Below are 14,254 nucleotides of genomic sequence, written 5' to 3' on the forward strand. Positions count from 1 at the left end.
ACTACCCCTAACGGTGGCAGCACTGTACTAATACAAAAAGCACCGATTTCAAAATAACAACTACCCCTAAAATACTTTACATGTCTCAAAACAACAGAATAAAACATAATTTTGTACAAACAGTGAACATTTTGCGATTTTTATCCATTTTTACACGGTTAAACAAGGAAAAAGCACAATTTCAATCATTTTTCATTGATATTGTTTATTTTTTGTCGCGTTTCGCGCGTTTGCGCAGAGGGTGTTTAGGAATTCAAGGGGTTGGGTTGCAGGCTGCCAACCTAGGGGAAGTTTTCCCCTCAATGGGTAATGGGTATAATTCGGGGTTGAGTCGCGCCCCCCTCGCTGGGAGTGAGGGGGCGGGGGGTATTTCTCGCCCCCTCAGTTGGAGTGGAGGGAAGATGGTTAACTCGAGTAGGGGGTTGGTACCTACCCAAGTAGTGCCAAGTAGGAACTCTGAAGTTGCCAGAAATAAAATAAAAAATGTATGATTAATAACCATTTCTTTCGTTACATTTATTTTAGGTACCTATATCTAAGCGTTGTTGCATTTTTGGTTTTTTTATTATCATTTAACTGAATGATTTTCTAAATGGTCATTCAAGAACTAAAAATTAGCATGTACCACAAAAAAAATTGTTTCACCCAGGAAGGCGAATATGTATCTTTTTTTTGCATTTTTAATTTTTTTTTCAGAAATCTTATTTCATTTATTGAACCTTTGAAAAATAAGTAACAAATCATTTGGTGTGTCATTATCTATTTCTTTGACAGTAAAGTGAGTATTTAAAAGCTCAATATCACACAATTAAAATGATTTTGCGATCGAAAATAGTTGTCACATTGATTTTTAGAATTTTGAATTTTAGATAGAAACGCTGTGAAAATTGAACCACGCCGGAGCTCATCGTCCGAGAGTTTTTGCCGCTTCATAAAACTATTATGCGCTTTGTAATAGTAATTAGTAATAATTAAAATTATTATCTCCCGTTTTGATTACGGATTTTTAGCAAATCTATCCAAGTCAGCATGGCAGCACAATTTATTTTAATTTTTTATATAATATTAACTTATGTTGCATTATATCTAACATATCAATTGATCAAATTATTATTTTCCGTCCACGCTTTTGGTTCAAGTATTCTGTGATTTTTTGAAATATTATAAAATAGGGGGATATTTCCTCAAAACCCTCAATGGTAACACCATCTGTGTAATTTTTTTGAAAGCTTTAATTTTTGTAATAAACGCGTCCCGACATATAGTTACAATGTAGTTTGGTAGATGTCTCTAATTCAAATATTTATTAGTGTAATATATTTCAGGAGGAGTAGAAAAGAGTTTTCCCTCACATAAAAATAATATACAATATCATTAATTCGCATGTAGTTACAATGAACAATTATAAAGAGCTTACTCATGAAAAATCTATGAAAAAATCATTTATCTATCACTAATCTATTCAGATGTACAAACATAATCTGCACAGACGGGATGACTCTATTGTAGATAATAATAAGATAGATATTTATCATAAAAAGAGAAAACAAAGAGATTGTTCGTTCGTTCGTACCTATATTGACCGCCTGCGCAATTCGAATGACCAGTCGATCGCAGAGCTAAATTTGGTGGATTACGAAAATTACGATTGAGAATTTTGAAAATACAAACTAATTTTTTTGGTATTTCCGTAGTTTAAATTTACAATCAAGTATTAAAAAATGAATATCCTGGTCGAAGAACAAATTGGTTTTGCTGGATTCGTGCGCATTTGTTTTTGACGCTACGTGGAAGCGACGCTCGTTATATTATATTAAGTAGGTAGATTAATAGGTGGCGTAATTAATTTATTTTATTAAAATACGCTTTTCGCAAGGTATTTTATATAATATTTTATATATTTTACATCGCTTTACAATATTATCGATGATTCAATCCAATATTAAATTTGTATGCTATTCTTGAAAGAATTGAGTTTTTTTATGGACAAAACTGTTTATTCATATTCATATTGCGAATGTACGGGGCAAACAAATAAATATATAAGATATCTTATATAAAAAATAACATATATTGAATCCTTTTTTCTATTATTATTTTGCAACAATTGTCTGTAAATTGTATTTTATTTTTTAAAATACTAAAATTGTTAAAATAGTAACTAATTACGTTTCTCCACCTTTTTAACACGAGCCTTTGCTCAAAGAAAAGGTGTGTTACTTTACTCTTTCTGATATTTAAAAAGAACAACTTTTTAACAAGTATACATAATAACTGTACCTATTTAAACCAATAAAGAAATAAATAAATAATATATATACGTTATTTCTGAAAAATATTTTTAAGTTTCTAAAATAATATGTTTTTTTTAGATAATATCCATACATTTGTAAACGGTAACTATTTGAAATTCCCTCGATAGTATGCTCCGAAAATTAATAAAACATATTGTTCTGTTATTTTATATGTATAAGTTATAAAAATATTACATTGTATCTTTTTTGAGAGATTTTTGCTCTATTTTATACGAGTCGTGCTTAAAGTTAACCGTGTATCTAATAAAAATGACAGTTCAACACACTTACGAAAAGTGATATAAAGTCATGAAAAGTGACGAAACAAAAGGTAGGTTAAATAGGTTGCATAAGAAACTATTTAACCTAATTTTTATTCATCACTTTTAATGAATCTATATCACTTTTTACAGGTGTGTTTAATTGTCATTTTGATTAATTATCATGGAACAAAAAAAGTTCATAATTTTTTAACAAACAAAAAAAAATACAAACAGTTTTAAAAGATTTCCTGTTAGAAGTCGATTTCGCTCCCAACCTAAAAAAATTTCTACATTAATTATATCTCTTAATTTTGTAACACGTTTTTCCGGGACGTCTCCTACTCATCCTATCAACTAGTGCATTATAATATAATTATATATATAATTATACTTACCATTATATACTTCTCCTTTGTGCGTCCATCCGAATCACCTGGTTTTCTCTTCTTGTCGGAAGTGTAATTTATTGGTTGGGGTTAAGTCAAGCTCGCGAAAGGAGTCGGAAATAGGGTTGCTTATGAATTGCAAGTAAACATCGATGATTAATATTAAAACATCGATTAATTGAAATCAAATAAATAATAGCGCATTGCGTGAAACATCATCGTCATCACCATCAAATGTCACCATCACCATCAATTTTGGGGGCGAGCTTGGGTACCGCCGCCCCGGAAACCATTTACTGGATAACTAATACCCCTTCCATAGGTCACCTCATGTGGTTTCCTACTTTAGTGACTTAGCAGGGGTGCCTGTGTTCGTGGGGTGAAGTTTGATTCACAGGCGGCGAATGTGTTTGTCCACCTGCTGCGTGGTAGGCTGGATCAGAATCAGAGATAGTCGCTAGGAAAATTGTTTTTACCCAGTTCGTTACTTTATATAATAACACTCTACATGTTTCAAAGCCAATGAAAACAAAAACTATCCTAACTCATCTATACTCAAATATACATAATTACTACAAAAAAAAATTCAAATACACGATGTACTCGAAGCAATAACAAAAACTTACTACAAATACCGATAACACATACTACGTTTGGTCAACGAAACTTTAAATACTTTGCGACAAGACTCTACAACATTCTTCCAGACAGCATAAAACAATGTGATTCTCAAAAAAAATTCAAAGATGTTGTAAAAACTTGGATCAAAAATAAGAATAGGGCCTTCACCGGTGCATTCACCCAAATTCGCAGTTATTTAAGTCATCACATTATTGAGCGAATACATCTACAAGTATAGGTATGTTCAAAGGTAATAGGAACTTTAAAAATAAAAGTTACAAAGCAATGTACACTATAATATGTATTTATAGTTGTAATGTGTAAAACTTTCCTAAATAAAGATATTATTATTATTATTAATGGCTTCATCGTCGGGATATTTTCATTCGTCAAGTTAATTTTCATTATCCTGACGAAGAAGCTCATTGGCTTTGAAACATGTAGATGTACAAAGTGTTTCATTTTCATGTAAATTATTACCTACAACTTAATGACTACAAGAATTTTTCAACGTCATGTTTGATCTTGTCAGTTTAATATGACATTTGCCTAAGGTTATCGAAAAGTTCTATTTCAATCTTAATACGCATAAATTATTTGAATAACTCAAACTAAGAACCTAATAAGACGTAAATAATAGTTGTTTCTTGTACTACTGATATTGAGGAAAGTTTTGGCTTATTTAGAAGTAAGCGTAGTACGGAAATTTTCTCCATAATCAGAATTAAGTACTAATAATTCTTAATTAAAAACAATTATATCGTGTTTAATCGATGTTGCCAAAAAACTGCAGCCCTAACAACCAGTACTTACCTGCGATGCAGCTTCGTTCATGTCTTGTTTTTCGCGTTAACATTCTTCGTCAAGCCTCCCGATTGGCTTGCCGCGCGACAAACTGTCAATACTCGTACCTTTGATAATAAATTCCCGCATTACGGCCGCACGCGCCGCGAAAATCAATCATAACTTCGAAGTTGTCGTCTTATTTCTTGATAAAATTTACAATCTGTAAACAACGGTGAACATTTTTTGTTAACTTATTTACCTAGTTGTTTTGCATTACTCGGTAAAGTGCGAGTTTAAAGTTTTGCTAATAATACATTCCATCTTTACAGCCGCACGCGCTGCGTTCTTTCAAATCAATCATAACGTCAAAGTTATCATCAAAATACGTTGTTTTTGATAACTTTTACAATATGTAAACAACCGTGAACTAATTGTTTCGTGTTTCTCAGTAAAATGTGAGTTTAAAGTTTTACAAATTTCAAATTGGTGTCAAGTTTTTGTCCGTTATACTTGGTCAAATAAATTTTGTAAAATATGTTAACTTTTAAACAATTGTAAACATGTCTTTCAATTATCAAATTCTAGAATGTTAATACTATTGTAGTTTTCGTATTGTTTAAAATCAGTGGTTGTCAAAATAAGAGTCCATATTATTTGCTAATTAAGTTTATTCGCAAATAATTCATCTCCACTTTTGGATTGATTGTAACATTGAGGGCTGTGAATACATTGCAGGTATGTAGGATTATTTTATTTTTTACATTTTTTAGTTTAAGGACCGATTATTGTATCATGATATTCAAAATTTTGTGACATGTAAGTCAAAGGTCTTGTAATAGTTTGAAACTGTTCAAGATAGAGGTAATTGCGTAAATTTAAGCAATAATATTATACATGTTAAACGTATTTTGAAAGTTAGTAGACAAAGAACAGTTCTCAGCATACATTAAATTAATAATATACAATTAAAATGATATTAAAATAGAAAATAAAACATTTTTTAACTTATTTCCACTTTTTTATTTTACCACTACCGGTTTCATCCTATTATGGACATCTTCAGGCTGGCAATTGAAATTCTTTTGTTACAGAATTTATACAAAATTAGGTACACAATGTCAAGGTAGGTACATATTATTGGGTTATTAAATTACAATGGTTCTTTAAGGTTAATATGTCATAAATAAGAAATAATAATATAACAATGGTCACTATAGCAGAATAATCGATAATTTAGTAAATAAAATAATGAATTTTCCTGCATACCACGCAGGACAATCCGGAAGAGAAGAATCAAACCGTACAAAAGAACACCTCCTTAGTTTAGCAAATCATAAAGTTGGGGGGGGGATTATGATCTATTGAACATAATTTTGCATCTACCAGAAAACGAAAATTATTTCTATCAAGATAGAGATGTCAAAACTCTTAACGTATGACCTAACATGTGTGCAGAAATGCAATACTATGCTGTTATCCGTTGCCCAGATAAAACAATATCATTTTATGACTTTATTTATTATACTGTTATACTTGGTGGAATTATATATTATTAAAATAGAAAATAAAACATTTTTTAACTTATTTCCACTTTTTTATTTTACCACTACCGGTTTCATCCTATTATGGACATCTTCAGGCTGGCAATTGAAATTCTTTTGTTACAGAATTTATACAAAATTAGGTACACAATGTCAAGGTAGGTACATATTATTGGGTTATTAAATTACAATGGTTCTTTAAGTAACTTAATCTAACCTAACCTAACGTAACATACTATCTCAACTTAATCTAACCCAATCCAACTCAACCTTGTGCTAATTACAATGTACATCTATATAATTAAAAAATCAAACACGAGAAATAATTTCTCAATTGTGTTCTGCATTTAAAAAAATATCCCTTTTTCGCAATTAGCTTCGAAATATCCGAACATAATTGTAAATTATTGTAATGTGTTTGTATATTCAATAAAAAAACAATGTAAATGTTCGTTTGTTGAAAATCGTGTGTTCTCCGAAAGCTCTTCACGGATTGCTTTTAAATTTTGACACAATGTTGCATTCGAATACGCTTTTGTTTTTATATACCTATAGTATATAGATGTCACATGTGACAGGCATGACACGCTTTTTTAAACAGCGCCATCTGTTGGACATAAAAGCAAAACGTGCTATTGTTTCTTTATCTACACAGAAATACTGAGCCATAACAATGTGTGGCGGAGTACAGCTAGTTCATAATATAGGTAAGTACACGGACACATTTCTGGCAAGTTTTTTTGTTTTGCCATTACCGTTCTGTAAAAAAAAAACAAATTTTGCATCTAAATATCTAATTTTCGCAGAAACGGTGAACGATCATTGTTTGACTTCTGAAACACAGAATAATAAATAATTCCTATCAAATGTTGCAAATCAGGATTACGGGGAATATGAGGACTATGAGGAGTCTTAATAATAAGTGAAGATATGTACTAGCATACAACTACTTGGTTAGTTGGTCAAGTTATGAGTTCCACTGGTGCGAGCTTCGCAGGCTCGATCAACATTTTTCTCAAGCAATACTTTGCTCAGCAACATTTTGATAAAGCAACTTTTTGCTCAAGCAACATTTTGATCAAGCAAAATTTTGCTCAAGCAACATTTTGATCAAGCAACACTTTGCTCATGCGACATTTTGATCAAGCGACATTTTGCTCAAGCAACATTTTGATGAAGCAACATTTTGATCAATCAAAATTTTGATCAAGCAACATTTTGCTCAAGCAACATTTTGATCAAGCAAAATTTTGCTCAAGCAACATTTTGATCAAGCAACACTTTGCTCATGCGACATTTTGATCAAGCGACATTTTGCTCAAGCAACATTTTGATGAAGCAACATTTTGATCAATCAAAATTTTGATCAAGCAACATTTTGCTCAAGCAACATTTTGCTCAAGCAACACTATGATCAAGCAACATTTTGCTCAAGCAATATTTTGATCAAGTAACATTTTGATAAAGCAACATTTTGATCAAGCAACATTTTGCTCAAGCAACATTTTGCTCAAGCAACACTATGATCAAGCAACATTTTGCTCAAGCAATATTTTGATTAAGCAACATTTTGCTCAAGCAACACTATGATCAAGCAACATTTTGCTCAAGCAACATTTTGATAAAGCAAAATTTTTATCAAGCAACATTTTGCTCAAGCAACACTATGATCGAGCAACATTTTGCTCATCAACATTTTGCTCAAGCAACATTTTGATCAAGCAACATTTATCCAACAATTCGCAGGCGGCGGTCCGCATACCCGCCTCTCAAATTGAAACCTAATCTAACGTAACCAATAGAACTTCGTTTTTTTTCATCGCTTTTCAAGAGTGTGTTGAATTGTCACTGTTTTGATTTGCCCGATAGACAATTTAGTCTTATCTATGTTTTGAAGTCAATGACAAGTTTGGAAAAAGCTTTATGCTAGCAATGCATCTGTGTGAGTAACGTGTTCATATCAACTCCGACTGCGATACCTATTATTATTCCATTTCTAGGTAATTCATTCTAATGAATTATTGCTATTTGAAACATCAGTAATCTAGAATAGGTATCGATATTGTAAATTGATTCCAATAAATCTGTAAGTAATGAACAAATAAACTATTAATTACATAATCATTTATTATTCGCATTCAGTAGGATGAATCCCATTCTGGGAAGAGTAATATGATAAATTTACAATAAGAATATAATCAGCATTTTTGATAATATTAATTGCATAAGATACACGGTGTCCGGAAACTCGTAGTACCTAGAAGTAATATCCTAACATAAACGACATGAAAAGTATACTACGCTTTGTGTCAATCACTAATAGAGTACGGGATAAATGGGTGCTGGTCTGTCTTGAGCACTCACACAGGGGGGCTGAACATAGCCCAAAAAGGAGTACTAAAGACAATTCTGAAAGTTTCGGTCAGAACTCCGACATAAGGAATATTTAAAAAAGTTTAAAATGTACAAAAAGTTTAGGAAAAAGAGTAAGTCTGCCTGTGCAGATAGAAACAGTACGTCTCTTGCTTTTACGCCCAACAGATGGCATTGCTTTTCAAAAAATCATGTTAAATATAATATAGGGTTTTCCAATAAGAGGTGTCATTTTGAATAGCCCGCTATTTCGGTAGATGTTACTTTTGAAGCTGTCATTTTTTGACATTTGACAAGTAAAAACTACGTCATTAATAAAAATGGAACGATACACGCTTCAACAACGCATTGAAATTATTAAAATTCACTTGAGTGAATCAAATGCAAATCATCTTGAGTGATGAGGCCCATTTCCACCTCGGTGGCTTCGTCAACAAACAAAATTGTCGCATCTGAGGCTCGAAAAACCCAAGAGTTATTGTTGAAAAGCCTCTCTATCCTCAACGTGTGACTGTTTGGTGCGGTCTATGGTCCGGCGGAGTCATTGGACCTTACTTTTTCGAAAATGAGGCTGGAGCAACAGTTACGGTGAATGGATTGCGCTATTGAGAGATGATTAATGATTTTTTATGGCTGAAATTGGATGGTATTGATCTGGACAAGACGGCGCTACGTGCCACACAAGCAACGAAACCATGGATCTTTTACGGGAAAAGTTTCTTTGAATATCAAAATAACACTTCTTATTGGAAAACCTGTATATAAAAACACGCGTATTCAAATGTAACGTTGTGTCAAAATTTCAAAGCAATCGGTGGAGAACGTTCAGCGATAAAAGATTTTGAACAAATGAATATTAACATTTTTATTTGTATAAATAGATATTCTATTTAAACTAAAAAATATATATCTGAATATATATCACTGTCCAACATAAATACTCAAACAGAGCACTAAGCCAAAATATACCTACTGGTTACTCCCAGTTTGAATACATCTTTTGGACAGAGATAATATGTTAAATTCTATTCTACGTACAATGATTAATTGTACAATGTTCCACCAAATCAAACAAAAAATAACGGAAATGAATATTTTTAAAACAAAACTAAAAACATGGCTGATGAGAGAAGAAAGTGATAATAAACTTACAATAATTATGAAGACATATTCACCGTGTACAAACTTTGCCAAAAAAGTTATAACACAAATTCGACACCTATATTATGTCACTGTATAGAAAATATCTAAAAGTCTGCTCCCTCACGGATCTGTAAGGTATCGGTATCACGCATTCTTACTGCATCAGGTTTATAATGTTTCCTTCCGACCCGTGAAGAAGCGGTTGTAGTAGGTCAAGATAATTTTTAATATATTATTATTTAACTGCACATTAAGTTGTGTGAAAAAAAATATCGTAACCAAGTTATTTTTCCCGCACGATTAGTTCAATAAACTATTAGTTATTATCACAGACATAGGAATTAATAGACGAGAAGATAATGGCGAGGGGTAAAATCAACTGTTGAAGAACGAAGGGAGTGAAGCTGACTGTGATTCGTCAATAAATCAATCTGACAGTAAATAGGCATCTCGCATTATAATATCACCATTTACTTCTTAAAAGTAAAATCTGCTTTGGAATGAATAGACATTTTTACATGGGAGCGCAAATTACTCGCCACGTTATGAACAAATTTGCGAAGTCCAAATTCGGCAAAAAAATTCGGTTCATTTTCAGAGTCGAATATTTCGTTTAAGTATTTAGTTAAGACACTTTTATAAATGTTCATAATTTACTTCCCAGCAACCAACCAGCTTTGTGTTTCGCGTCCAGACGTTTCTCGATGTGATAGTAACAACTGATTCATATTATACGATGTGAATATGCTTAAAATAAAGTAAAATAATGCTTATATATGGAATGTAATACGACAATTGGGTCTATTATCTTTTCCACATCTATTTTTACAAGTTTTCATAGTACAAGTCAACATTTTGCCGTGTTATTTCGTAAAATGAACCGATGATGCCTCGACCATAGTTCGCACAAGAATGATGACGTCACGTTTTCAAATTTCACTTGAGGCCATACGCGAGCACAGCCGGCTCCAATGGAACCGGTATGGGGAGTGGGGATAATACGCTTTTAATCACTTAGGGCAGGTCTACTAATATTCATATGTCTATGGTTATTATACTTTATTCTTGGTCGATAAATCTCTCTGGATTTCTACTGTTTAGTACAACCAATGCTTCGTTGTAAGTATCCGAGAAGAAATCTTACATATTATGTGTATACTGAGAAATAATCAGGGAGTTCATAGAGTATGCTAAAGATTATATGTTATAATTGAGTACGCATGTTAACTGCTCAATTGGAACTGAGTAAGGAATGTCATTAGAATTGCGTTTGACAAATTTATTATTTAAATATTGTTTTTTTGTTTTAGAAAACGTTTGCTGAAGTATGTTTTTTTACCTACTGAATTCATAATTAAGTTTTTTATCCAATGGTCCGTATCCAATGTCCATGTGATATTGTCATTTTAATTAGAAATTTACCATTTCAGTCAATTTTTTAACAAATTGATTTTTAAATGCCACATTTTAGCATTTTTTAAATACGTTTTACTACGAGAACCTCACTTTTCTATGATTATTTATTATAATTATTGAATAAGATAATACCAATAAATCCAAACGAAACATGAAACAGAACAAGACATAGAAAAATAAAAAAAGGTAACCGTCTCAACTGGGAAACGAATCCAGGATTTCTGACTTACCCGGACAACGTCTCTAACCACTCGGCCATTGTGACCTAATTATTATAAGTTTAGTTTCAATTCATTGTAAAGAGGACACATTTGAATGTATTTTTTTGCACACCAATAAAAGTAGGAATCGAATTCAAAAATGTTTTTCGAACTGGTTTGGAACACTCTCCCGCAGTCCCCTCTTACCCCACATATGCTTAAAGGTACTTGGCAAGTTAGTCCCGCAGGCTTGGAGATAAAACAGACTATGATGTCGCTGTCGGTGACGGAGATAACCACCGGGATACATAAATGAATGATCTCCATGATAGAATCACGGATCATGAATCATCAAATGTGTAGCGACGTCCTGCAGATCCCTTCTGACACTCTTCTTCTTACTGTCTTTAAATTTTGTCTTTAAATGTCCATACGATATTGATTAAATACGTCATCTATCGTCAGTTAGCGAAATTTGCGAGCACGGTAAACGATTGACAAGAAATGTTCCGACAAGCTTCGGTTAACTGTAATATACTCATCTTTTTAATAGTGTCATTCGTTATGCAAAATTACTGGCTTATTAACGAACGGAGTTGAACTAACGAAGCTTTTAGAATTGAAAGACGTCGTACCTATAAGCGGCGAGTTGAGTTCATTCGTTCCAATGACGCAAACGAATTGGTTCGGACTTGAAGAAACGAAATTTGTTCACATAACACGTTGTGCATTAAGAAATTGTTAAGTAATTAATTCCCCTTTTAGTTTAAAAAAGTAAATGCAGACCACTAATGGACGTTTAGGTTATTATTTCAATGTATTAATATTTTTACGTAGCTGACTGACGTTTGTTGTTTCGGAATGTTTATTCATAGACAATATCTCCATAGTTGCCAGCGTATATCGATTTCTTAATTATTGCGTTATCAATATCGGTATGGCTATCAACAGCGCGACCGTGCTCGAGGTAAAAAATCGATATAAAATCATCGGTAGTTGAGCCTATCGATCCGATATTGTAAAGTATTCGATTTAACTGAACAAAACATTGAGATTGTGCGTTCAACTCATATTTCAACTTAGTCATCGCTCAACTTGATTGGCAAAAACAGCATTTTTAAGTATTTTTACTTCGTTGAACGAGCCATTACCGTAGGTAGGTAAGTTAAACCAGTCAATTGCTAAAATATGATAAATTATTATAATGATTTATATACTTAATAATGTATATATACTTACGATGTTGGTGTCCTGCCAGTAGTGGCTGATACGCCAATATCGCCATCAGCAGCTGTGTACACTTCTTAATATTTTGAAGGCCCCATTTTGCAGTTCACGGTCCCTGATATTGACTTACGCCAAACGAGATGTTGTTTTACAAGTTTGAACTACCTGCCACTACGCTGTCTTTTAATGTATTTTAATGTTCGTTTCGATAGTTGTGAAGCCGACTTAAAATATTGCTTAAAATTAGCAATCACCATCAAATGTGATGGAAGTTTAACTCAACCGAAGTCAAAAAATATTGGTTAAAATTAGCAATCACCATCAAATGTGATGGAGGTTTAACTCAACCGAAGTCAAAAAATATTGGTTTAAATTAGCAATCACCATCAAATGTGATGGAGGTTTAACTCAACCGAAGTCAAAAAATATTGGTTAAAATTAGCAATCACCATCAAATGTGATGGAGGTTTAACTCAACCGAAGTCAAAAAATATTGGTTAAAATTAGCAATCACAAAAAATATTGGTTAAAATTAGCAATCACCATCAAATGTGATGGAGGTTTAACTCCGAAATCACAAATGACCAACTATCCGACATTTGTTTATTTTTTTTCAGTTAACCTCCCCCACCACATTGTTTCAATACACTAAGAAGAGAAATTTTGTAGCCATTTAATAAGCTCTGGCGTCATGAAATGTGTCCTTCTTGAATATGTTCAACGCACTTTTGACGCCTGTCACACGAGAACGGGACGTTTCTACAACTCATTGTAATAGTTCGGCTGTTGAACGATTTGCACGACTGCCGTGTTAAATCCCTCCTACAACTTAAATCGCCGACCTCCGTCGTCGATGGGTAAGGTCCTCGACTACGAATACGGAGGTCTCGGGTTCGAATCCCAGCGTGCCCAAGCAAATTTCATTAAACTAATTTGTATTGTTTCACAATTTATTTATTCAAAATTGTATGTAATTTACTTATGGCACGTTCCAGAATGGTACAAACTCTCAGTGTCGCCCTAGTGATACACCACCATTCTGAATTGAAACGTTTGCTTTAAATGGATTTAGCCGTGTTTGGTAACCAGATCTGTATTGTTAGGTACTTCCCAACCTTCATCATCTCCATCTCCTTCCTCTCTCCATACCCTTCAGCCTCTCAACATACACCCATTGAGGATGCCATAGTCTCACTGGCTCCGGTTAGCAAGGAGCAGCTGGGACATGATCTTAATCACATAATAGGTTCACTACTTTCTTTCCTCAAACTACCCCCTACGGAATTCCTCAAGTTGAAATAGGCCCTAAAGGAAATAATTTCTTTCGGGGTCGCCGTGTCAAAATATAAAAGCAGATAAATACGTCTTCTTTGAATATTATGTAGCGTATATACAGGATTTTCCAATAAGAGGTGTTATTTTGATATTCAATCGTAAAAGATCAATGGTTTCGTTGCTTGTGTGGCACGTAGCGCCGTCTTGTTGAAAGTAAACGTTGTCCAGATCAATACCATCCAATTCCGGCCTATAAAAACATTAATCATCTCTCGATAGCGCAATCCATTCACCGTAACTGTTGCTCCAGCCTCATTTTCGAAAAGGTAATGTCCAATGACTCCGCTGGACCATAAACCGCACCAAACAGTCACACGTTGAGAATAGAGAGGCTTTTCAACAATAACTCTTGGGTTTTCCGAGCCCCAGATGCGACAATTTTGCTTGTTGACGAAGCCACGGAGGTGGAAATGGGTCTCATCACTCAAGATGATTTGCATTTGATTCACTCAAGTAAATTTTAATAATTTCATTGCGTTGTTGAAGCGTGTATCGTTCCATTTTTATCAATGACAAGTTTTTACTTGTCAAATGTCAAAAAATGACGGCTTAAATAGTAACATCTACCAAAATAGCGGGCTATTCAAAATAACACCTCTTATTAGAAAATCCTGTATATACGCTACATAATATTCAAAGAAGACGTGCCTGTTGCTTCGTTCCTTTCCC

The 14,254-nt window shown here is 33.2% G+C and overlaps 1 protein-coding gene across 2 annotated transcripts in view; it reads left to right on the top strand.

Annotated features, from left to right (window-relative positions):
* Positions 1 to 4,450: 4,450 nt before the first annotated feature.
* Positions 4,451 to 14,254, top strand: part of hoe1 (OCA2 melanosomal transmembrane protein hoepel1) — a 166,771-nt gene continuing 156,967 nt past the window's right edge. The window contains exons 1-2 of one of the 2 annotated variants that reach the window (XM_089648096.1): positions 4,451 to 4,582; positions 4,800 to 5,085. The gene's annotated coding sequence lies outside the window, so the exon portion shown is untranslated. Of the gene's footprint in view, positions 5,086 to 14,254 lie in introns of both variants that reach the window. The other variant, XM_089648098.1, reaches the window with a different exon arrangement.

Source organism: Hesperophylax consimilis, chromosome 27, assembly GCF_061612785.1.
Source record: "Hesperophylax consimilis isolate HC1 chromosome 27, BYU_Hcon_1.0, whole genome shotgun sequence".
Classification (NCBI taxonomy): Eukaryota; Metazoa; Arthropoda; class Insecta; order Trichoptera; family Limnephilidae; genus Hesperophylax; species Hesperophylax consimilis.